The sequence below is a fragment of the Myxine glutinosa genome, chromosome 2 (assembly GCF_964187855.1).
Source record: "Myxine glutinosa chromosome 2, kmMyxGlut1.1, whole genome shotgun sequence".
Classification (NCBI taxonomy): Eukaryota; Metazoa; Chordata; class Myxini; order Myxiniformes; family Myxinidae; genus Myxine; species Myxine glutinosa.
This window is the reverse complement of record NC_136262.1, coordinates 245,432,819-245,458,775: the sequence shown is the minus strand read 5'-3', so window position 1 is coordinate 245,458,775 and position 25,957 is coordinate 245,432,819. Positions and strand designations below refer to the sequence as shown.

At 42.1% G+C, this 25,957-nt stretch overlaps 1 protein-coding gene across 9 annotated transcripts in view; it reads right to left on the bottom strand.

The window, feature by feature from the left end:
* Positions 1-25,957, bottom strand: part of KNDC1 (kinase non-catalytic C-lobe domain containing 1) — a 1,149,158-nt gene that overhangs the window by 196,778 nt on the left and 926,423 nt on the right. The window lies entirely within an intron of this gene.

Sequence of the window (25,957 nt, the reverse complement as noted above, 5' to 3'; positions counted from 1 at the left end):
TTCCTTGTCACACACACAACCTGTCCAACAACTTTTGTCCAAATCCATCCATAACTTTTTGAGATATCCTGCTATATATCGTTTTTGGCCCGATCTCCCAATGGTGAAGAATCACTTTAAAATTTCTAGTAGCCGGATCCGAATAAGGATCTTCACCAAAATCTAAGCATTTCGTCCCTCTGACATACGCTACATCTCTGCCAAAGTTCGTCCGAATCCGTCCAGAAATTTGAGATATTTTGTTCACAAACAAACAAATGAAAAATCACTCTTAGAGCGACACTTGGCAAAACAGAACAAAGTAGAATGGCACTCAGTAGAGCATCCTTTTGACCTCAAAAATAATTAGTGATTGAATTCAGTGACCTGATATGCAAATCGTCTTCAAAGTTGAAGTTAATCTGATGAAAATTGACAATTTTAGAAATTTGGCTTATGTTGACCTTTTGGCCAATGTTGACCTCAAAATAGTTGGTGGTTAGTTTCAATAAGCTGATATGCAAATCCCATTCAGATTTCAACTCAATCAGATGAAAATTGAGGATTTTAGATATTCGAAAAAAGTGGTTGACCTTTGGCCTATGTTGACCTTATGACCTATATTGATCTCAAAAACAGTTGGTGGTTGAATTTAGTTAGCTGATATGACAATCCTTCCTTGGCACACCTGAGCTCCTCACCACATACAAGGCTTTCATCTGCAGCTCAATGGAATACTGCTCTCCCCTCTGGGCTGGTGCTCCTGCCTCACACCTAGCTCGTCTTCACGCTGTTGAAACCAAAGCATTCAGAATTCATTGGAATCTCCCGCGATGAAGCTAACTCCAAGGGCCTCTCACTCACTCACTGCAGGCAGGTTGGTGGTCTTTCCGTCTTCTACCGACTCCTCTCTGGCCTTGCCCCCCCAGCTCTCTCTGGGCTCTGTCCCGCAAATATTCCTACAGGTCGCACAAGATCTGCCTGCAACCCTCTTATGGTCAAACTGCCAAAATCAAGACTCTCTGCTCACCATCACTCCTTCATTCCTCTTTTCTCCTGCCTCTGGAACAAACTCCCTCACTCTCTTCAATCCCACTCCACCCTCCAGGTCTTTAAAACAGCTGTTCACCACCATCTCTTATCTTCCCCCATCCAAAACCTTGATCTTTTTTACCCCCACTAATTTCACCCCAATTCCACTTTTTTGAAATACCAACTTCTGTCCTAGAAGTCCTTGGTGTCCTTGTGTTTTATACTTCTCCCTCCCCCCCCCCCCCCTTGCCACGCCTCCTCCCCCCAAGCCCTCTCCCTTCCACACATCTCCCTGCTCTCAAATGTTGTGTTTGTGTGCTTCCCCTTCTCTCCCCATCTTGTTTTCCGCTCCCTCTTTTTATATATTTTGTTTGTCTGGTTGATTTGTTTGTGAAGTAAATGTTAGCTCTTTCACGAGCCTCGATTCAGTATACAAAAAAAAAAAATCCTTTTTAAATTTCCAGTCAATCGGATGAAAATTGAGGATTTGACATTTCAAAAAAGTGGTTGACCTTTGGCCTATGTTGACCTTATGACCTATGTTGATCTCAAAAATAGTTGGTGGTTGAATTCAGTTCGCTGATATGAAAATCCTATTCAAATTTAAAGCCAATTGGATGAAAATTGAGGATTTTAGAAATTTGAAAAAAGTTGTTGACCATTGGCCTATGTTGACCTATGACCTATGTTGATCAAATAAATAGTTGGTGGTTGAAGTCAGTTAGCTGATGTGACAATCCTTTTCAAATTTCCAGTCAATCGGATGAAAATTGAGGATTTTAGACATTTCAAAAAAGTGGTTGACCTTTGGCCTATGTTGAACTTATGACCTATGTTGATCTCACATAAACACATAAAAACACAAACAAACACAGAAACACACAGACCGGAGTGATCAACATACTTGCAATTTTAATTTTTTTTCGCCAAGTAACAAACGGACAGAGAAATAGACAGGGGTAAAAACATAACCTCCATCCACCTTTGGTGGCAGAGGTAAAAATAATAAATAAATAAATAAAAATAAATAATAATAATAAATAAATAAAGAATAATAATAATAAAATAATAAAAACATAAATAATAATAAATAATAATAGAAACAATAATGAAACTTTAAAATAAAAAAAATAATAGTAAATAAAATAAATAAATAAATAAATAAAATAAAATAATAATAAAAAAATTCTAAAAATAAAAAATAATAAAAATAAAATAATAATAAAATAATATTATAATTTTTTTTTAATTGTAAAATTATAAAAAATTGAAAAGCAAAAAAAAAAAAATGAAAGTATATATGGAAGGAGCATAACAATAGCAACAACGACAACCATTACATGAGATAAAATCCATAAAAGATCCTTTTCACGTGTTTCACTTCATTTTACATCCTCTGACATTCACAGATAGACAAGCAATAATTTTTTGAACTACAACTTTCTATTTTTTCCTGAAACCCTTCAAGGAAGCGACAGGTAGGCAAGCCGAGCATCTCTGAATGGGATTGCCTTACTAAACTAGAACGGGCACTCGGTAGAGCGCATACCTTCGCCGCAGCTACTTTTGTTGCCAAAATAAAAGACTACAAGATCTGTGTAGCAAAGCATTTTGGCATTAGTTTCATACAAATTGGACACAAATTGACCGCGCTATGGTAAAAAGACGATTTTGACCTTTTCATGACCTTGACCTTGACCTTTGACCCGATCGATTCCAAAATCTAATCAAATGGTTCCCGGATAATAACCTATCATCCCACCAAATTTCATGCGAATCGGTTGAATACTTTTTGAGTTATGCGAATAACATACACACACACACACACACACACAGACATACAAATAAATACACAGCGATCAAAACATAACCTTCCGCTTTTGCGAAGGTAAAAATTCAAATTGTTCTGTGATCTTTGAGTTGTGCATCCAAAAAGAAATCTCTCATTCAAGACATTTGAAATATCCAAGTAAAATTATTACATTTATTGCTTGTTTTTGTTTTTTTTGGTGACAAGAAAAGACAGAGAACAGTGACTTAAATTCTATGAGTCAAGGGTTAAGTTTGTCAGTTTTTCCAATTGATATTATTTTTGTCTTTATTATGTGCACCTGAGTCACATTCAGCTGTTATGTCTCCTCCATACACATATCACTATTATGCCTTTAAGCTGTTTAGTCATTGCACACATGGTGACGTTCTGTACGTTATCAAATAGCGTTCTGATAAAATATTCATGACAATGAGTGGGAACACTCAGGAAATCAGCACTTTGGTAACAACACCATATGTTTCATAAAAGGTGAACCATAGAACAATGAAATAGGAACAAAAGTGACAAAAAAGAGGTCACGAACATCTCAACAGTTCCTCACCTTAAGGGTGTAGTACTGGTGAAAAATTGAGAAAACTACATAGGTACCTTTGAGAGGCCTTTACACAAAAACAAAGTCAAGTTAATATCTAATTTTCAGTTTTTCTTGAAAGATATAATCTTGGCTTTAACTCAAACCAGTTTCAACGCTTCTTTGTCATATTACATGCATATAATTTGCATAAATTAGACCGTCAATAAAAAACAAGGAAAAACAAAGAACACATTTCTACTTCTATCTTCTATGTCACCTATCATTCTTTTCACACAAAACTTGGCACATGTATTATACATGTGTTACTCTACTACCTGATGAGAGGATTTTGTGAAATTATGTCAAATGTTCACTAAGTAGCTAATTATGCCAATTACCAGATAAAACTTGGTTGTCCTTCAATAAATCCACAATGGCTACTCCTATAAACAAAAGCCTTCATCATTTTAAAGGAAGTGATATTCTGAATATCCTGTCCAAATTTCAGCCCAAAAGAATGATGCAAATTAAAGTTATAACAAATTTCATGCAAAATATTATATTTCTTGTAAATTGCGTGTAAAGATAACATTAGATATTTTAAAGGAAATACTGAATGAGTTTATACAATACATATGAATCTAAACCGTAAAAACATAGTTTTTTAAAAAAGAGGCATATTGGAAAGTTCACCAGTACTACACCCTTAAAGGAAGTGATATTCTGAATATCCTGTCCAAATTTCAGCCCAAATGAATGATGCAAATTAAAGTTATAACAAATTTCATGCAAAATATTATATTGAATTGAATTGAAATTTGAATTTTTCAATAATTAGGGGTACTTCTATGACCTCTAATAGCATGATTCTTGTTTATAAGACTATAAGGAAACTGTTCAGCTAAAAAAAAAAAATCAAAAAAATCACCTGTTCACCTGTACTACACCCTTTACCAGACTCCGTGGAGCAATGGCTCGAGCGTGCACTCCGAGTCTGGGATTTCGGCGGTTTGAATCCCGGCCGAGTCATACCAAAGACTTTTTAAAATGGTACAAGCTGTTTCCTTGCTTCACACTCAGCATTTAAAAGGATAAGAGTATGGACAAACAACACCGAGTTGGCAATACCAGCACAAGCTTTGATGGGCCTAATTGCCCTCACCTGCTTCGAAGTTCCTTGTAAGGTAACTCATATGATAGATAGGTCAAGTAAAACAAGCATTCTGAGTATTGCGCTGCAATACATGTCCCCTACCAAAGCTCAAAGTGCCATAACTTTGTCAAAAATGATCGAATATGCAAATTTATGCACGGTTGATACTGGTTTTCAAACTTGATCTGAGGTATGCTGAGACACATGTGTGTCACGCCTTGCCTCGTGGATAAGCCCGCAAGGTCGCTCCATGGAGCAGCCTGCACGTATTGCACTGTGTGAATTATATACAGACTTGGCATTTAATATGGAATATGTTTTTTTTCTTGACTGGGGTTTCCTTTCTGAACTCAGTATATCAATCTGGTGAGTTTATTTTAGGCTTCGGTGATTTCTTTGTTAAAAGAACCATGTCACTGATTGTCTGTCGCAGCAAGAAGTCAACAACAGGATTATATCACAGGTGGCGTGACAAAATGTACGGACAGGTACATTTGACGATTGGCTTCACAATCGGGTATATAAGGGTTGTTGCGTTCTGTATTAGTGGAAAACAACTGCTGCACGTCTACAAAAGTTATTGCCGCTTCCTCTGGAGATGGTCCGTCAACTCGACAACGCTGTTTGTCAGGGATTGGTGGCTTTACGAAATTCCGGCATGAAACAGCGTGCTATTGCTTGGCAGTATGGCATCACTCAAGGTCAGGTGTCAAAGATCCCGAAACGAAATGCTCAGGGGGGTGTCCCTACTCCAATATCGATGCCAGGACGTCCCCGCAGAACCACAAGGAGGGATGACCGCAAGCTGCACCGGTAGTCCGCAATGGCCATACCAAGTCAATTAATTGGCTTAGGGCTGAGTGGCAGCAACTGACATGTGCCTGTATCCAGAAGACTAGTCAACCAACGACTGGTACAAGCAGGCTATCGTGCCAGGCATCCCCTGAGAAAGCCACGCCTGACAAGACAACACCGCCAGCGCCGATTGCAGTGGGCCAGAGAGCACCGTCAATGGCAGCCAGGACACTGGAATCACGTGATCTTCAGTGACGAGTCTTGATTTCTGGTCTATCGTCAAGATGGCAATGTCCGAGTGCGCAGACAAGTGAATGAAGCATACAACGAAGATTGTATAGTGCCAAGAGTCCAAGCTGGAGGTGGTGGGGTGACCGTTTGGGCTGCTTTTCATGCAGGGGGCAAAACTGACCTGGTTGTTCTGAATGGAATCCTGAACCAGTTCAAGTACAGGGTCATTCTGGAAGAAACATTGCTTCCATTTGCTATGTGCAGCCTTTCGAGGAAACTTTGTCTTCCAAGATGACAATGCATGGCCTCATCGTGCTCGCATGATCCAACACTTTCTTGCTGACCGTGGTGTACAGCATATGGAGTGGCCTGCCATGTCCCTGGATATGAATCCGATAGAGAACTTGTGGGCAGAATTAACGCGTCAACGCGTCAAATTGACAACTTGGTCCAGCAGCCTACCTCTGTGCGTGAATTGCAGCAGGCTATTGTCACTGCATGGCAAGCGATTCCTGTCCAAATCTTGGGAAATCTCGTGAACAGCATGCCTCAACGTGTACGTGCTCTTCTGAATGCTCGTGGGGGTTACACGACGTACTGAACTGTAATTTTACTGTCCGTAATCCCAGTTGTAATTTAACTTTTGTTTTTGTTTAAAAAAATTTTGGCTAATGTGCAAAATAAAGAAATACTTCTGAAAAACGTACAGAAGTTTAACACAGTACTGTCCGTAAATTGAGTTCAATATCAGTTTGCATCACTTTCAAGGATCAATTTATTTGCTTCGAAATGTCAAAAGTGGTTTTTGTTTCTTTTAAAGGTCACATTAACAAAATCTGGAATAATTTCAACATAATTCCAATGAACTTTTGGTTCTAAGTCAACTTGAAAAGTAAGTTCACCCCCACAAAAAAAAAATTCCATATAAAATGCCAAGTCTGTAATTATTACCAACTCACGGTCTGAGGTACTAGCGATTCAAGAGATATCCATTTTAAAAATATTTTCGTTTAATTAACGATATCTGCCAAACCACGTGCCCTATCGCAAATTCCAAAGGACATTTTTAGTAGACTGACATGCTGAACAGATCTGTGAAGTTTCCCCTCGATGGGATCAAAAATGAGGGAGGGGCTCGGTTTTAAAGGTTCATGCTTACAAACGTCATAACTCTGAAACCATGTGACGCATGACGTCATGCTCGCTGACTTTTTTGTTCATCATGGGTATGCGATTCTGCCTGCAAAGTTTGGCCTCGATTTGTTCAGCCGTTGCAGAGAAAAAGGGGTTTTCGTGTTTTCACCAAAAACAATATGGTGGCCGAACCACGTGACCTGTGACGTCATAATTACCATTAAAATATTCTACAGACCGAGTGACGGACTGGCGGACTGACGGACGGACAGACTGACGGACTGACAGACGGACAGACGGAGGGACGGCGTGCAAACCTATAGTCCCCTCCGTTGTACACCGGTAGGGGACTAATAAGAGTGAAAATTATGGAAATTATTTTTTGGTTTGGATTCATCTGAACCATTCAGATATTGGAAGTGAAGCATAGTTGAGCTTGGTTAGTATCATCTTCGTCGTAGTCCTTCGTCTTAGTGGAAGGTTGTTGTAATGCTTGTGGATGGTCAGATAGCTCAGTTGGTGGAATACTTGTCTCTGAGCTGTGTAGTTGTCGATTTGTTTCCTTCCATTTTCAAAACCTAAAGCCTGGTGTTGCTTTGTGGTTGGGGTGCCGGCTTGGGGTCCTAGGATCCTGGGTTTCAATCCCTCCAATCATTCAATCGCTGAATTAACACCAGGGGGGTTGACTCAGCCTGTCATCCTTCTGAGGTCAGCAAATTGAGTACCAGCTCACTGGTAATTCCCTGTGTGTCGCAAGAGGCGACTAACAGAGTTGGCGGCAGGAAGGGCATCCGGCCATAAAACATTGCTTCAAAAAGGGGACAACAGTGCCCGAAAAGGGCCAACTACCGCTGTGCGGGGAAAAATTGCCTCTCAAGGTGGTTCTTTCTCTTTTCTTTCATATTCAAAACCTAATAAGTGCTGCTCTCGTGCAGTAGCGGAATGGAGAGCTGCACCTCAGAGCACACAATTTTTCAATGATGATGTTATGCCGACTACCCCATTTGCAGTTAGGTTTAAGGAAATTAGCCATTCCACGGTAGAATTCACAAATAGTAGGCCATTTATTACTGGTATGCTGAATAAAAAGCTGCCCACAGGTTACATCGTATATGTTAGGTTGGGTGACAAGTTAATGAAGGTAGTTCAATGGGGTTAGTGCACAACTAAATTGAGAGATTAAGTTAATGGGACGTTGTTGTGGATATGACACTGGCATTGGAGGGTAATTGTCCAGTTCTGGTTCCATTTCCTTGTGAATATTAAGTTTTTATTATTCAGAGTGAAAGTACCACCAACTATATCAATAACCTGACATTTGACCATAAAATGGTCTTCAACTGTGGACACATGACTCCCTTCTCTTCCCTCAACCCTCCTCCCCTAATCTCAGTCTATGATGCTTAACACCTGGGCCTGATTGCTAGAAACATGGATAACTTAACCACTGGGTAAGAGCTATCCTGTGTTTTAAGTTTCTTATCTGATGGATAACTAACCGACAGATAATCCATGTTCTGGATAAGGGTAGGATAGTTATCCCCTGGATAAGGGCTGGAAAAGGCGTGGTTACAGTGACATATGGTATCCCACAATACATTGCACCATCTCATCCGCTTGAAAACAGTCATGGTGGGTGAAGTCAGTCACACTAGAAAGAGGAAGGCAAATTTTAATCCAACTGACCGGATATGTTGTGTTGGGCGGCAGAAGATCATGTAAAGCTCACAAGGAGTACATTTTCTAACACCCTGACGAATGATGTGAAGAGAAGGCATGACTGATGATCACAGCTGCTGTCAACGATGTCGGAGACAACTATCGCTCGGCAGAGGAGGTGAAGGAGAAATGGTTCACGCATTGTGGAATGTAACTTGACAGACAATGATCGATTGTCGTACATTTATTAACTGTCAGGATACAGGCCCGTTTCACTTCCGCACCATCTGCACTCTGACATAACTCCCTGAAACGGAAAGAGACCCGTTTGAACACGGGAACATTTGCACCTCCATACCTGACACTTTGGATCAACACATTTGTGCATCCATACATGACACATTGGATCAACAATTTTGCAGAATTTCCTTTCAACATTCGTCCTTCAGAGGTCCAACAAAGCTGGATCATCTGCCATTTTGAATTCGACAAACCTACATAGGTGTCACTAGGTACGGATATGGTGTTATCCGGGCCAGAGGAAGTTGGCAAAAGTTATCTGGAAAAATCATTAATTTATTCAGCAGATAACATTATCCAGGCTTTGAACAACCGAACCTATCCAGTTGATCAATTTTATTCTCCGCATAGGTGATTTATCCACAGGGTTGTACTTATCTGTACTTAACGCAACCACGCGGGGAAACTTGTTGGCCATATAGTCCGGATGAAGAGCACCAGATCTGACTCTTGTCGAAGGAGATTGATATAATTGGTGGTGCTTTCACACTCAAGTCTAATAGTGTCGAATACTCAAATCCCCACAATGTCTAATAGTGATGGTGAAATAGATTAGATTAGAGGTACAGTGCCTTCAGAAAGTATTACATAATACCCAATAAAGTCAAAGTCAAATTCTTCTTTTTTATAGAAATCTCTACAAAATAATAAAAAATGAAACAAAGAAATAGCAAATTTACATAAATATTCAAACCCTGAATCAGTACTTTGTAGAAATGCCTTTGGCAGAGATTGCAGCTTTGAGTCTTCTTGGGTAGGTCTGTATCAGCTTTGCACATCTAGATTTAGGGAGTTTCTCCTATTCTTCCTTGCAGATTTGCTCAAGCTCTGTCTAGTTGAATGGGGAGCGTCGATAAACTACAATCTTCAAGTCTTTCCACAGATAATTATCAATGGGATTCAAGTCTGGGCTTTAGCTGAGCCACTCAAGGACTTTCACATTCTTGTTCTGAAGCAATTCCCGTGTTGCTTTGGCTGTATGCTTGGCGTCATTGTTCTGTTGGAAAGTAAATCAAAGGTATTTTGCATTGTGAAGCAGGATCTCCTCAAGGATTTGCCTAGATTTGGCTCCATTCATTGTTCCCTCTATCCTTACAAGTTACCCAGTCCCTGCCGCTGAAAATCATCCCCATAGCATGATGCTGTCACCAACATTCTTCACGGCAGGGATGGTATTAGATGGGAGATGAGCTGCGCTCGGTTTTGTCCAGGTGTAGCACATTATATTCTGGCCAATGAGTTCAATTTTCATCTCATCAGACCACAGAATATTTTGCCTCATGCTCTCAGTCATTCACGTGCCTTTTATGCAAACTCCAGGCATGCTGTCATGTGCCCTTCTCTCAGGAATGGCTTCCGTCTGGCCTATCTCCCAAAAGCCTAGATTTGTGAAGGGCTGCAGAGACCATTGTCCTTCTGGAAGGTTCTCCCATCTCGGCCAAGGTACTCTGTAGTTCTGTCAGAGTGGTTATTGGGTTCTTGGTCACCTCCATGTCCAAGGTTCTTCTCGCCCGGTTGCTCAGTTTGGGTGGACGGCAGCTCTAGGAATAGTATGGGTAGTTCAATATTCTTTCACTTTCCTAAAGATGGAGCTCACTTTGCTCTTGGGAAGTTTCAACACTCTAGAAATTGTTTTATATCCTTCCTCATGTCTATGCCTCCTCACAATTTTATCTCGGAGTTCTACAGGCAGTTCCTTGGACTTCATGGTGGAGTTTCTGCTCTGACATGCACAGTCAACTGTGGGACCTTATATAGAAAGGTGAGTTTCTTTCTAAATCATGTCCAATCAATTGAATTGGCCACTCGTGAACTCCAATCAAGTTGTAGAGACATCTCAAGGATGATCAAAGGAAATTGGATGCACCTGGGCTCAATTTGGAGTGTCATAGCAAAGAGGTTGAATACTTATTGACTCAAGATATTTCAGCTTTTCATTTTTTATTATTTTGTAAAAAATTCACAAGAAATTCCACTTTGACATTATGGGGAATTATTTGTAGATCAGTGACAAAGAAATATCAATTTAATCCATTTTAAATTCAGGCTGGAACACAACAAAATGTGAGAAAAGTCAAGGGGTGTGAATACTTTGTGAAGGCACTGCATGTGCACTCACATCTATGCTGTCTAGCCTGGGTTTGAATCCTGTCCCAGCTATAAACCATCACCCCGATGTTGCATATGCAGGGCAAGGCATTAGTGTGTGAGCCGTTAATCGGAAGGATTTTAAGCCAGTGGACCCATATGCGAGCATTTGACATTGATGTACGTTAAATATCCCATGGTGTTTTTCGTGAAGACTTGGTGAGTTATCGCCAACACCCTGAACAATTTACAAATTAATGTCACCTTTGGTTGACCGTCATGCCTTACAAGCCAGTTCGTGAAAGACTTGGCCCAAGCACTTTCTTCGGCCAACCTCACAAGGACAGCACCTCCCCCAGAGAGTGTGCTTATGTTTCACAGGATATAATAACATCTGAGTTGAACCATATAAATCTACTTATAACTTCAACTTATAAAAGTCAGTAGAGCTCGGCAGCTTACCTTATTTCTGCAGCTCACAACTTACAAAATGTGATTCAGCAGGGATGAGTCAAGGAAACAGCTCGCAGGCCTCCGTCGACAAGCATAAGCTTGTGCCCATAGTTCATTCAAACACTTCACTGAGCCACTTATCCAAGCAATAATCCCACTCTCGGTCATTCGACAAAAAAGAAAGATCCTTAATACGATGACTACATCAAGGATTTTATCCAATGGCTTTCAATACGAGAATAAACTCGAGAAAACTGCGACAGCACTGAACTCTCGCAATAAGCACTGAAGATGAATGAAGACTCACACAAACCTGATTAATCAATTGAACAAGGAAACCGTTTTACCTGTACTGTATAGTCTAGTAGGAAGACTAGGTCCCCCTGCACCCCCCGGAGATATACTTCTAATCAGTGTTTCTAGATTGGAAAAAATGTGTAGAAAATGACTAGCTATGGCCCCAAGCTGAAATAATGTCCCACATACCATTTTTATGCAAATTACTGCTGCCATTATCAAAAAAAGACTAGGTCCCCCTGCACCCCCGGAGATATACTTCTAATCAGTGTTTCTAGATTGGAAAAAATGTGTAGAAAATGCCTAGCTATGGCCCCAAGCTGACAAAATGTCCCACATACCATTTTTATGCAAATTACTGCTGCCATTATCAAAAAAAGACTAGGTCCCCCTGCACCCCCCGGAGATATACTTCTAATCAGTGTTTCTAGATTGGAAAAAATGTGTAGAAAATGACTAGCTATGGCCCCAAGCTGAAAAAATGTCCCACATACCATTTTTATGCAAATTACTGCTGCCATTATCAAAAAAAGACTAGGTCCCCCTGCACCCCCCCGGAGATATACTGAAACTGGCAGTGACTGGTGATTGAAATGCGGTGCCTTTTTGTGTTTCAGGTCGAGGTACGTGAACTCCCCACGATCTACAGCAACCAGGAAGAGACTGATACCAGGGTGGTTCTGTACCTCCATCATGCTGCTACCATCGGATACAAGAACGCTGTAGTCAGAACACCGGACACAGACATCCTCCTGATCCTGCTCCACCATGCCCACAACATCAAGCTGACGGTGTACCTGGATACAGGGTCAGGGAAGCATCGCCAACTTGTCAACGTCTCTGAGCTGGCAGAATCCCTGGGAGAGGACTACTGTGCCACTCTCCTGGGGTACTATGTGTTCAGCGGAGAAGACTGCACCAGTGCCTTCAAAGGGAAGGGAAAAGTCGGGCCCTTGAAAAAGCTGGAGAAGAATCCCAGGTTTCACAGGGCATTCGGTGAATTTCACAGGGTATTTAGAAAAATAAAACTTTGTGTTAACGTCTGTGTAGACGGACCTTAATATGAGTCTATTATTTCGTAAAACTGTGATTATTTTGTAAATAAAGCACTAATTAGCATACTAGTATACCATAGACACATGTAATCATGTTATGAATAGTTCTATCATGATCTATGCCCTTCAAAACATGGGTCTAGACACCTTCATTTTTCAATTATCTGCAATATTGGCTGAGATATGTCAAAAATCGTTTTTTTGATAATGGCAGCAGTAATTTGCATAAAAATGGTATGTGGGACATTGTTTCAGCTTGGGGCCATAGCTAGTCATTTTCTACACATTTTGTCCAATCTAGAAACACTGATTAGAAGTATATCTCCGGGGGGGTGCAGGGGGACCTAGTCTTTTTTTGATAATGGCAGCAGTAATTTGCATAAAAATGGTATGTGGGACATTTTTTCAGCTTGGGGCCATAGCTAGTCATTTTCTACACATTGTTGCCAATCTAGAAACACTGATTAGAAGTATATCTCCGGGGGGTGCAGGGGGACCTAGTCTTCCTACTAGACTAGTACGTTGATTTAACTTTTAGTGTATATTCTGGCTTGTTGGTGTTACATTTTGATTCTTGCTTAAGGATGTGAGGGATCCCAAGTTCGATGTGAGGGATCCCAAGTTCGATGTGAGGGATCCCAAGTTCGATGTGAGGGATCCCAAGTTCGATGTGAGGGATCCCAAGTTCGATGTGAGGGATCCCAAGTTCGACGTGAGGGATGCCAAGTTCGACGTGAGGGATGCCAAGTTCGATGTGAGGCATCCCAAGTTCGATGTGAGGGATCCCAAGTTCGACGTGAGGGATGCCAAGTTCGATGTGAGGGATGCCAAGTTCGATGTGAGGCATCCCATGTTCGATGTGAGGGATCCCAAGTTCGACGTGAGGGATGCCAAGGTCGACGTGAGGGATGCCAAGTTCGATGTGAGGCATCCCATGTTCGATGTGAGGGATGCCAAGTTCGATGTGAGGCATCCCAAGTTCGATGTGAGGGATCCCAAGTTCGATGTGAGGGATGCCAAGTTCGACGTGAGGGATGCCAAGTTCGACGTGAGGGCTGCCAAGTTCGATGTGAGGCATCCCATGTTCGATGTGAGGGATGCCAAGTTCGATGTGAGGGATCCCAAGTTCGATGTGAGGGATCCCAAGTTCGACGTGAGGGATGCCAAGGTCGACGTGAGGGATGCCAAGTTCGATGTGAGGCATCCCATGTTCGATGTGAGGGATGCCAAGTTCGATGTGAGGGATCCCAAGTTCGATGTGAGGCATCCCAAGTTCGATGTGAGGGATCCCAAGTTCGATGTGAGGGATGCCAAGTTCGACGTGAGGGATGCCAAGTTCGACGTGAGGGCTGCCAAGTTCGATGTGAGGGATCCCAAGTTCGATGTGAGGGATCCCAAGTTCGACGTGAGGGATCCTAAGTTCAATTATTTGACAAGACCAGACTTCATCAATTTTAAGGTAATGTTTGTCTGACCTGATGGTAAAGAGTTAGACCACCGTGTTTCATTCCTGTCTCCACTCCCAAAAAAGAGCAATGCAGATCTGGTGGAATACCATCTCACCACCTCGACAAAATGGCTCTTTTTTGCACTAAACAGGTGCATGAAAAAAAACCTTGAGTTCAAAGATCACATGATCCCACGCAGTTTTGAGAAAAAGGAAATGGGAGAATTTGATTGGTCAAGATGATGTAAAATTATGCAATATTTTGTCCAAGTATTGTTAAATGGAAGGGTTTTCAAAGTGTCAAAAAGGTAATTTGTGTTCTACAGTGTTCGAGTATATCAAAGGGAGGCACAAAGCGCCCGTCCCTTTATATATGGGATCGTTTCTCTGTTTGCAACTTTAACATGAGGACTGAAAATGCGTTTCTCGGCTTCTACCAGACGAAATTGGCTGCAAATTTCAGAAGTAAATGCTTTGTACGTCGAGGTAATATGTTCCCAATTTCAGCAACGTCTGTCTTCACATTCTTGAGGTTTATTTAGAAAACCCTCGCATTCACGTTGGTGTCTGTCAGTCCGTCCATCCGTCCGCCCAAAACGTGTTGGCGCTCATGTCTCAAAGGCTATACATTGAAACTCGCTGAAACTTGGAATATACATTGGCCAATAGGTCTAATTAATGGCTTTCAAAATAATTCCACCGAAGTGCCATAATTTTTGCTTTAAAATTAAATATGTATAAATATATATGCATCCTGGCCCAATGGCCTAATGGATAAGGCATCAGACTCCCTAGCTGGGGATTGCAAGTTTGAATCCTTTCTGGTTGAATATTTTTTTCCCCTTTTGTTTTCAAGTCTTTTATATCGTCTTGAATAAAGTGTTGTACAATGAACAAATGCATTTTGTTCGTATTTCAAATGTATCTTGTGAAAAATTCCAGGGGCAAAAAAAGGACCTTTTTATATGGCATGTGCCATGTGCCATGTGCCATGGGACCCCTGGGAGTAAAATAGGTGATATTGTTTTTCAAATTTTTCAAAGTTTTCCAATTTTCCAGTTTTTCCAAACACGATGGAATAATATTTACCGATATGAACAGTGATGTGGCTTTTATTGAAATTCTACAAATACTGTTTAGATTTTGATGAGAATTATGAACCTGCCGCGAATGCGGAAGTGGACAGATGGGTGGGTGGGTATTCCTGGGACCCCTGGGAGTAAAATAGGTTATATTGTTTTTCAAATTTTTCAAAGTTTTCCAATTTTCCAGTTTTTCCAAACACGATGGAATAATATTTACCGATATGAAAAGTGATGTGGCTTTTATTGAAATTCTACAAATACTGTTTAGATTTTGATGAGAATTATGAACCTGCCGCGAATGCGGAAGTGGACAGATGATGCCAAGTTCGATGTGAGGGATCCCAGTGAGCGCAATGCGTGGGTTTGATCATATCCAAATACAACCGTCATTCCATTGTAATGTTAAATCGTTAAACCTTAATCATGTTAATCATTTTGTTAAAGTATCAATTGATGATTGGAATTGAGTGAATACAATTACGATTTTGAATTCGTAATTGTATTCACCCAACCGTACGGAACTTCACATTAGGATCTAAATATTTGTTTATGTCACGAATGTTGTTAAAAGTTTTTCATATTAATGTTTTTTATATTAATGTTATTTCATTTGTGATTGGAGTTATGCTGTTTGGAATGAAAAAAGAGATATCGAGTTCAAGTGAATGATGAAATGCTGTGACGGTTTCTATTTTCTGAACGTGAATTCGTGGATCGCCATATGCAGATTCGCCATTGACTGGTATGGAACAAACGTACCTGTTTGTTTGCCAACGGGTACGTTTTTCATGGAAATCCTTCACGAACTCCGCTGTCCATGTCTGACGTGTGACTGAAGATGCTACAGGAATGTGGAATTTATTGGTTTCATGCTTTAGCATTCGCCGTTTCTGCATTGTCTGTTTGCTTCCGGCCTCCCACCTGTGCGTAGCACGGGTACCTCACTAGTATATATAATAGACCAGCATTCACACAATATTTTTTTCATGGTATGACACGTACCATATAAAAAGGTCCTTTTCTATGCCCCTGGCATTTTTCCCCAGAGTATTTGAATAGAAACTTGAACGGCACTCAGTAGAGCACATACCTCCGCCAGGCTGAACAGTTTATGTTTTGTATCCCACTGATAGGCCAGATCTGGATTTGGACCTGAACCAAAATCGAACCGGCTTGTTCTTGTCACCTACCCAACTCATCTCCCAAGTTTAGTCATAACTCATCCACAACTTTTTTTAATATCATGTTATATATCACTTTTGGCACAATCTCTCAATGGTTCACCATTGCGAATTAAAGAATCACTTAAAAATTAAATAACTCTCGTATCCAAATCCAAATTCAGATCTTCACCAAAATCGAATTGATTCGTCCATGTGACACACCCAACCAGTCCACCAAGTTTCGTCCAAATCCATCCATAATATTTTGAGATATTGTGCTATGTAGTCGTGGCCAAAAATATTGGTGCCCATGGACTTTTTTCAAATAATGCACCATTTATTGCAGAAAATTATTGAAATAAAAATATCTTTTGGTATCCACATATGTATCTCTTTGGTTTGCGGTGTAAAAAAACAACAAAATCTGAAAAAAACCACTAAAACTTAGCTTATTCCACACAGAAATCCTAAAATGGCCCGGACAATATTATTGCCACCTTTTAGAAGTTGTCAAAAATAATTAGATTTCAAGCAGGTGATTCTCCTTGACTTTAGAATTGAACTCACCTGTGGTGAGTTGCAGGTGCCTGCAATATAAAAATCACTCATTAAACCAGTTTGAATGGAGAACATGAGTCATTCTGCTGTTTTGTGTCACTGTGTGTACCACAATGAGCATGGGTAGAACCACCTTTAGAGGCCATTTTTCCGTGCAGAGCAGGGGTTGGCCTTTTTTCGGGCACCATGGTCCCCTTTTTGAAGCAATGTTTTATGGCCGGATGCCCTTCCTGACACCAACCCTATTAGTCGACTCTTGCGACACACAGGGAATTACCAGTGAACTGGTACTTAATTTGCCGACCTCGGAAGGATGACAGGCTGAGTCAACCCCCCTGGTGTTAATTCAGTGATCGACCGGGAATCGAACCCAGGATCCGAGGATCCCAAGCCAACGCCTAACCACGAAGCCAACACCACTTTTCGAAAAGAAAGAAAACTAGAGAATTGTCGGAGGAGGTCATGCACAAGATTGTAGCCAAGCATGGACAATCTCAAGGCTACATGTCCATCTCCAGAGACCTTGATGTTCCTTTGTGCACCGTATGCAATGTTATCTGCAAGAAACATTTATTGTGGTTGCAAGATTATGACTTGATCGAAGATTGCAAACGAGGGATTGTTTGAATGGTGGAGAAAGCACCTCGATCAACTGTCAAACAGATTCAAGCTGACCTTCAGACACAAGGTACGACAGTTTCAACTCGCACCATCCATCACCAACTCAATGAAAGGGGGTTCTATGGTAGGAGACCCAGGAGGACCCCATTGCTAAGAGAGAGACATAAGAAAGCCCGACTGGAGTTTTCCAAAACACACCTGAACAAGCCAAAATCCTTCTGGGAGAATGTACTGTGGACAGATGAGACCAAATTAGAGCTTTTTGGTTTTTTGGTTTTTGTTTTTTTGTCCCCTCCAATACTCCCCCCTCACCCTTCCCCTCCCAAACTCCCCCCTCACCCCTCCCCTTCAAATCTCCCCACCTTCCTTTTTTTCTCCAAATTCCCCCTCTCACCCCTCCTCCTCAAAGCATCCTCCCCACTTCTTCTCCCTTCCAACTCTCACCTCCATCTCCACCAACCTTCTTCCTCGCACTGCCCCTCCCCCCTCAAAAAACACCTCACTGTGCCTCACCCAATCACCATCAAATATTTTGTCTGCCCCATCCTTCCCTTTCTCCTTGCTATTCTGAAATCTCTGACACAATTTCAACAGCTCTCCCTACCTCTTCCTCCTCTTCCACATCTTACCCTAACCCCCATCACCCTGTTCTGTATCCGATGCTCCCCCTTCCTCTTCATTAATGGTATGGACCTTAAACATCCGGGGCCTTCGCTCAAACTTGACTGATATCTCCATACAGGTTGCTTCTGACAAACCAGACTTGATCTGCTCAACAGAAACTTTCCTCCTTCATGATGTCTCCAATTCCTTAAATCTCTCCCAGGTTACTCCCTCCTCCGGTATGATAGACTTGATCCTCGTCCTGAAGATGGGGTTGCTACCTTTATCAAAAACTCTCTTCCTCACCCTCCCTGCACTGCCCTCTCTCTACTTCACCCCAGGGAGTACATCTGGCTACGGCTTCCCCTTCACTCCCACCTTTTGTTCATATGTGTGTTGTACCGTCCACCAAACAGTGATGACTCCATCTACATCTCGCTGTCTGATAATATGGACCAACTTCTATCTACTCATTCCAACTCTCTCTTCCTCATATGTGGTGATTTCAATTGTCACCATGCCAGTTGGCTGGGTGTGGGTACCTCTCTCACCAGCCATGGATAATAATCAGCAAAGGACTTCTGCGACTGATTGGGACTGAAACAATCTGTGAATTTCCCAACCCGGATTTCAGTCAACAGAGCATCTTCTCTTCTCGACTTGGTTATGACTAACTTCCCTGCAAATGTCTGCTGCTCTTCTTCTGCTCCAATCGGCTCATCTGATCATGTGCTTGTTAAAGTGGAAATCTCTCTGACCATTCTCAGAGAGCCCCCTCAGCGTCGACGAGTCTGGCATTTCACTCAGGCCAACTGGCACGGTCTTCAAGCAGCCATCAATCATCTGGACTGGTCTCCCATCTCTACCGCCTCTGACATCAACTCATCCTGGGATTTATTCCAAAGGAAATTGCTTTCTCTCTCATGCACAGATTTATCCCATCTCGTCTTCAGTTGTCATTCCCTTCCTCCCGTCCATGGTACATGGAATCTTGTGGTGAGGCAGTTTCCCAGAAACAACTTGCCTTCGCCTCCTGGAAAGCAAATCCAACAGAAGAAAATCTCATTTCCTTTCACAAAGCCCGAAACAAGTGTGTGTCCACCCTCAGGAGAGCCAGGAAACAATATCTCTCCACTCTCAAGACCCAAATCTCAAACCTGTCTCCCTCTTCCAAATCCTGGTGGCATCTGGTCAAATCTGTTTCTGGTGTTTGTTCCCCCTCCATTCCCTCCCTTACCTCAAACGGCTCCACAGCTGACTCCGCACGTGAAAAAGCTGAATGCCTCAACTCTGTGTTTGCCTTAAAATCTTGTGTCCCACACCCATCCCTCTCTGTACCCACCGTACCCAGTCATAACCAGCTGCTCCTGGACTCCGTGTCCTTTTCTCCTGACAAAGTGGAGAAGTTTCTGTCAATCCTCGACTCTGATTCTGCAAATGGACCAGACGGCATCAGCCCACGTGTCATAAAATCCTGATCTGCAGCTCTTACACTCTCTCTCTCTGTTCTATTCACCCTCTCTTTTGCTCAAGGTCATCTGCCTTCAGCTTGGAAATCATCCAACATTACCGCTTTCCACTAAAGAGGTGCAAAAACAGATCCTTGCAACAACAGACAAATCAGCCTTCTCCCAATTATCAGCAAAATCATGGAATCCATCATTGCTTTGGATATCAAATCTTTCCTCTTCTCCAATGGCTTGATCTCTGATCATCAATTTGGTTTCAGACCTGGTCACTCTACTCTGGACATGCTGCTTCTGCTGTCTCAACATTGGATGGAGGGCCTCAATGCCAAACAGGAAATTAGAGCTGTCTCCCTTGACATATCACGTGCCTTCGATACGGTCTGGCACCCCGCTCTGCTCACCAAACTCTCCTCCTATGGTATCCATGGACATCTCCACGCATCGCTTGCGGACTTCCTCTTGAGTCGTAGTCAACGTTTGGCCCTGAAGGGGTTTCTCTCCTCTCCCCTTCCTGTTCAGGCTGGAGTTCCCCAAGGCAGTGTTCTGGACCCTGTGCTTTTCTGGTTTTCATCAATGATCTCTCTGACTCTCTTGAAAATCCTCTCTATCTCTTTGCTGATGATTCCACTCTCTGCCGCTCCATTCCTCATCCCTCAGATCGGCAGTCTGCAGCCTCCTCACTCTCTGCAGACCTGGACAAAATCACAGACTGGTCAAACAAGTGGAACATGTCTTTCAATCCTGACAAATCTCACACTCTTACTATGTCTCTCCGAAAAGACCGACTGAACAACCCTCCCATCTACTTTCTGAACAATCCTCTCCAAGAAGTTCTGTCACTCAAGCTTTTGGGACTCACTGTCTGCCATGATCTTTCCTGGGAAAACAACATTTCCAATCTGACCTCCAAAGGCAGTCGCCGACTGGGCATCCTCCATCGTGCAAAGTCCTTCGTTGGCATACCTGAGGTACTCACCACATGCAAGGCTTTCATCCGCAGCGCAATGGAATACTGTTCTCCCCTCTGGGCCGGTGCTCCTGCCTCACGCTGTTGAAACCAAAGCTTTCAGAATCATTGAAATCTCCCGCGATGAAGCTAACTTCGAGGGCCTTTCACTTACTCACCACAGGCAGGTTGGTGGTCTTTCTGTCTTCCACTGACTCCTCTCCGGTCTTGCTCCCCCATCTCTCTCTTGGATCTGTCCCCCAAATATTCTGACAGCTCGCACAATATCTGCCAGCAACCCTCTTATGGTTAAACTGCCAAAATCAAGACTCTCTGCTCACCTTCACTCCTTCATTCCTATTTTTATTCCGCCTCTGGAACAAACTCCCTCAGTCTCTTCATTCCCACTCCTCCCTCCAGGTCTTTAAAACAGCTGTTCACCACCATCTCTTATCTTCCTCCTTCCAAAACCTTGATATTTTCTACCCCCACTAATTCACCCCAGATCCACTTTTTTGAAATACCAACTTCTTTCCTGGAAATTCTTGCAGTGTCCTTGTGTTTTATACTCCCCCCCCCCCCTCTCCCCACGCCTCCTCCCCCCAAGCCCTCTCCCTCCCACAGATCTCCAGATATCCCTGCTCTCAAATGTTGTGTTTGTTTGTGTGCTTCCCCATCTCTCCCCATCTTGTCTACCGCTCCCCTAATTATATGTTTTATGTGTGTGCTTGATTTTTTTTGTGTGTGATTAATGTTAGCTCTTTCACGAGCCTCGATCTTGTATACAAAATATAAAAAATAAAACCCAATTGAAATCGATGTGTTCCTCGGTCATAACCTGACGTTTGTGGACAGACAGACAGACAGACAGAAGTGAACAAATTGCTTAACCCTGCTTTTCCCTTCGTGCGCACGGGGTAACAAATAAAAATAAGACCAAAGCGTGGCTGGCTGCCATATTTAAAGCAGGGAAGCCATGTTATAACTGCTACATCACCAATCGTCAGCATGCAGTCAAGATACAAGTGCTATACAAAAAATAATACAAAAAATGTAATTTACCAAAACTCAATTTTTTTTTTGATTTTTTTTTGTATACATAATCGAGGCTCGTGAAAGAGCTAACATTTATCACACAAACAAATCAAACAGACAAACAAACAAAGTATATAAAAAGGGGAGTGGTAGACAAGATGGGGAGAGAAGGGGAAGCACATAAACACAACATTTGAGAGCAGGGACATCGGGAATGTGTGGCAGGGAGAGGGCTTGGGGGGAGGCGGCGTGGGAAGGGGGCGGGGGGTGGGAGAAGTATAAACACAAGGACACCAAGGACCTCCAGGAAAGAAGTTGGTATTTCAAAAAAGTGGATTTGGGGTGAAATTAGCAGGGGTATAAAAGATCACGGTTTTGGATGGGGGAAGATAAGAGATGGTGGTGAACAGCTGTTTTAAAGACCTGGTGGGAGGAGTGGGATTGAAGAGAGTGAGGGAGTTTGTTCCAGAGGTGGGAGAAAAGAGGAATGAAGGAGTGAAGGTGAGCAGCCTCCTCCAAATAAGTCAATAAATAAATTACTTAATTAATAATAAACATCTAATGCAAAAATACTGATGAAAAATAAGCAAAGACATGAGAAGAGTAGTTAGAACTCAAGCAAGAACCAATAAAGGATAAGGCAGCAATATCAAAAACCGACTGAAAGCTTCATCTCAATCACACAAAAAGTTGATTAGCCGCTCAAACAATCATTTCCTATTGGAGAATCACTATGGGATTTCATGAAGATGCTGATTCCATGTTCAGAGGGATAATGGTATTTTGGATTTTCAGGGGCATAATGGTTAGGACATCTGCACCGAGTCTGGGTGGTCGGCGGTCATCCCAAAGACTCCATAAAATGGAACGTGCTGCATCCTTGCTTAACGAACATCATTTAGACTTAGAGTATAAAGCACAGACAAACCCCATGGGTTGGCATTGCTTGGGGAAGGGGATTTCTCTCTTAAAGTGTACTGTTAATTGCGGTGGGAAAACACCACTACTAGGTGGCAACGCCGACACCAAGTGTGGCCTTACTCCTCCTCCCACTCCCCAAGATGAATGGCCTTGTTTGTCTGATGCCAAGTCCTGTGTTACCTGCTGTCTCTGTCTGCAAGCGAGTGGGCGACTTGTGTGTGACAGCTCTTCTATGAGCCTTACAAACAAAAACAGGTTTATATTTTATTCAAACAAAGTATTGGCCTTTCTTCTAAAAAAAGAAACTTCGAAAACTAACAAGGAAATGTAGATAGTACAGCTCACTTAACGTCCCTCGAGAGGAAGGCAAGACAAAACAAAAAGAGCCCATTATGCAGCCTGAGATTATGAATATTGCATTATATTTAGGCCTTGTCATTCAGCACGTTAAATGTGAAGTTTCAATTTGCATGAAATGGAAACACTTTCAACACTTTTAATTATTTTGTTAAACAAAATTAGAAATCTAGTTTACGAAGAGGCCTGTTGAATGCTGTGAAGCTTCTACGCGCAAGGGATGCGCTGATACGACGCTCGACCTGATGCTTCGAGTCAGATTGACATGCCTTGCAAAACAAAACAAAAACATTGTCTCCTTCATTGACGTTAAAAGAGACATCATTACGCCGTGAAGCCCTGCATTTCCATTTTCTTGCAGACGTTCTAGACACGGAATATGACTGAGCTTTCATAGAAATGTACTGATGCCATACCGGTGGGCAAGATCACAGTTTCACTCATGATACCTGTTTGGCAGGAGGCGTAGAGCCGGCGCACTTGCTTCTGGGAAGATGTTTCATCTGGGTTTGATTCTCGACATGCCTATAAATAGAATACTTCTTGGCAGGAAGGGCATCGCAGCAATGAGTGCGCCATCCCTTGGGTGAGATGTGAAGCTGCGCGGTTCCATCTGCTAGCATTAGTCGGTGAATGTTAAAACTCCGACCATGTATTTCAGGAGGCGTAGGTGATTGTCAGCACCCTGAACAAATTCAAAATTCCCATCTTAACTAGCACATCTATTCCCCAGTAATGTTACAACCAGTGGGATCACAATCGTAATCGTCTCCAGGTCCAACATGTAATCGCTCATGAGGGCTTCATGGTGCATTGTGTAAGGAGCTGCTTCAAAAACAGCCAATCAGTTGGAATACAGTTCTTGGCAATGGCCTGTCGTTGTAAGACACATACGTGGGGCATTCTAAAAGTTATTCAATCGAGATACCCAAAGTCTCAAAAAGTTTTTTTTCAAAAGGTTCAACAACAACGGCACTCGGTAGAGAGCATACCTCTGCCACACTGAAGAATACACGTTTTGTATCCCACTGTTAGGCCAGATCAGGATGCGCACCTGAACCAAAACAAAATCGGCTTGTTATTGTCACCCAACCAACTCATCCACCTAGTTTTGTCATAGGTCGTCCACAACTTTTTGAAATATCATGCTGCATATTGTTTTTGGACCTATCACTGAATGGTGAAGAATTACTTTTTAAAATATTCTCGTAAACGGATGCGTATTCGGATCTTCACCAAAATTGAATTGATTTGTCCTTATCACACAACCAACCTGTCCACCATGTTTCGTCTGAATCCGTCCATAACTTTTTGAGATATTGTGCTATATATTGGTTCGAGCCCTGTCTCTCAATGGTGAAGAATCACTCAAGAAATTATCTGATCTGGATTTGAATCTTCTCAAAAAATTATCTGATTCAAATCACCAAAGTTTAATCATTTTGTCCTTGTGACATACACTACCTCTTCAAGTTTTGTCCACAACTTTTTGAGATATCCTGTTCACAGACAGATAGACAGGGGTAAAAACAACCTCCATTCACCTTCAGTGATGGACATAATAAGGTAAAAACAAGTAAAAATAAATACCGTGGGACCACGCTATTCGCGGGGGATAAGTTCCTGGAAAATGCCGCGAATTGCGAAACCGCGAATAGCGGGGCATTCTTTCAATGGAAAAAGGGGGGATAGGTTCCAGAGTAACAAAAATCCCCAAACCGCGAATGGCGAGGCAAAATCCACGAATGGTGAGGCAAATCCTGAGAATGTCAATGGTAATCCGCAAAGGTCGATGAAAGTCCCAGAAATGGCGAGACAAAACCCGCGAATGTCGATGATAATCCCACAAATGGCGAGGCAAATCCCGCGAATGTCGATGAAAATCCCAGAAATGGCGAGGCAAATCCCGCGAATGTCGGCAATAATCCCAAAAATGGTGAGGCAAATCCCACGAATGTCGGCAATAATCCCGGAAATGGCGAGGCAAATCCTGCGTATGTCGATGAAAATCCGTGAATGCATGCCGTGTCAGTTTGAATGGGGACAAGGAAGACATCTAATTGCACTAATAGATACTGTGGAGTGTTTTCATTCTGTACAGTAACTCGCAGGGATGATGTGTTATGCAGCTGGTGGAATATCCCATGAGGCTCTCAATTATAGTGCGGCTAAAATTCACGGCCGCGAAAGCCATGAAAATGCAAAGCACACAGCAGTGAATGTAGAACCAGGTCATGCTCGCGGCTCATAGAGATTTTTTTTTGCATATGTCCAGCTGCTTTATGCATCTCTGGTGAAAGATGGGTTTTTTTTATGTCAAGCTAGCAGCTCGTGCATTTTTATTTTTGCGCCCCGGAAAAACCGCGAATTTGCGGAACAAGGCCGTGAATAGGGAAAAAAACCGCGAATTTGAGAACACGGTCATGAATAGAAAATAAACCGCGAATTCGCGGGACACTTTTCCGCGAATAGAGAAACAGGTCGCATTTTATCACCTGCGAATACGCAGAAACCGCGAATAGCAGAACCGTGAATAGCGGGGTCCGACTGTACATTAATATACCACCTTACTAATTAAATTTACTTATATATCAAGAAAATTAAAAAAATTCATGGTTTGACTCGATGAGCACCTTGAACGCCGATCATATTAGATGGCATTTCAATTCAATATCAAAAAGTCTTTCAAAATATCACCTTTTATCCACATTTTATTCTGCTTGAAAAACAGTTTTGTAACATCAGTCCTGCTCTTCTCTCAAGGTTTTCAAGATGTGGTGCAGTAGTTTCAATCCAACTTACAATCATCAGCCTCGTCAGCAATCCACATCAAGTGCCAACAGGAGGTACATCATACAGGTAAGTACGTTATTGATATCCTTGCACACAATTGCACAATTTAATTTAATTTTTATTTATATTGAATAACAAAGGAGGAGCAGGATGATCATAACACAATTAAATGATGCTGTTCAGTCGGTCCATTATTGTTGTTTTGCACAATTCGCATCACGACCACCATTTTGGGTTGTTCTTCTTATTTTCTATATACATTATGTTCAGTTCCTTCAAAGTAATATTGTTCTCCACATCATAGTTGATGTATGTTCCATATTTCAGTTAAAAGGTATGCCACGTTAAGTATTACTCTGGACATGCTCTATTGTTCAAGCTGTGAACTGAGGACAGCAATGTTTGTGTGATGGGTCACCTGATGCTCCACTAAAG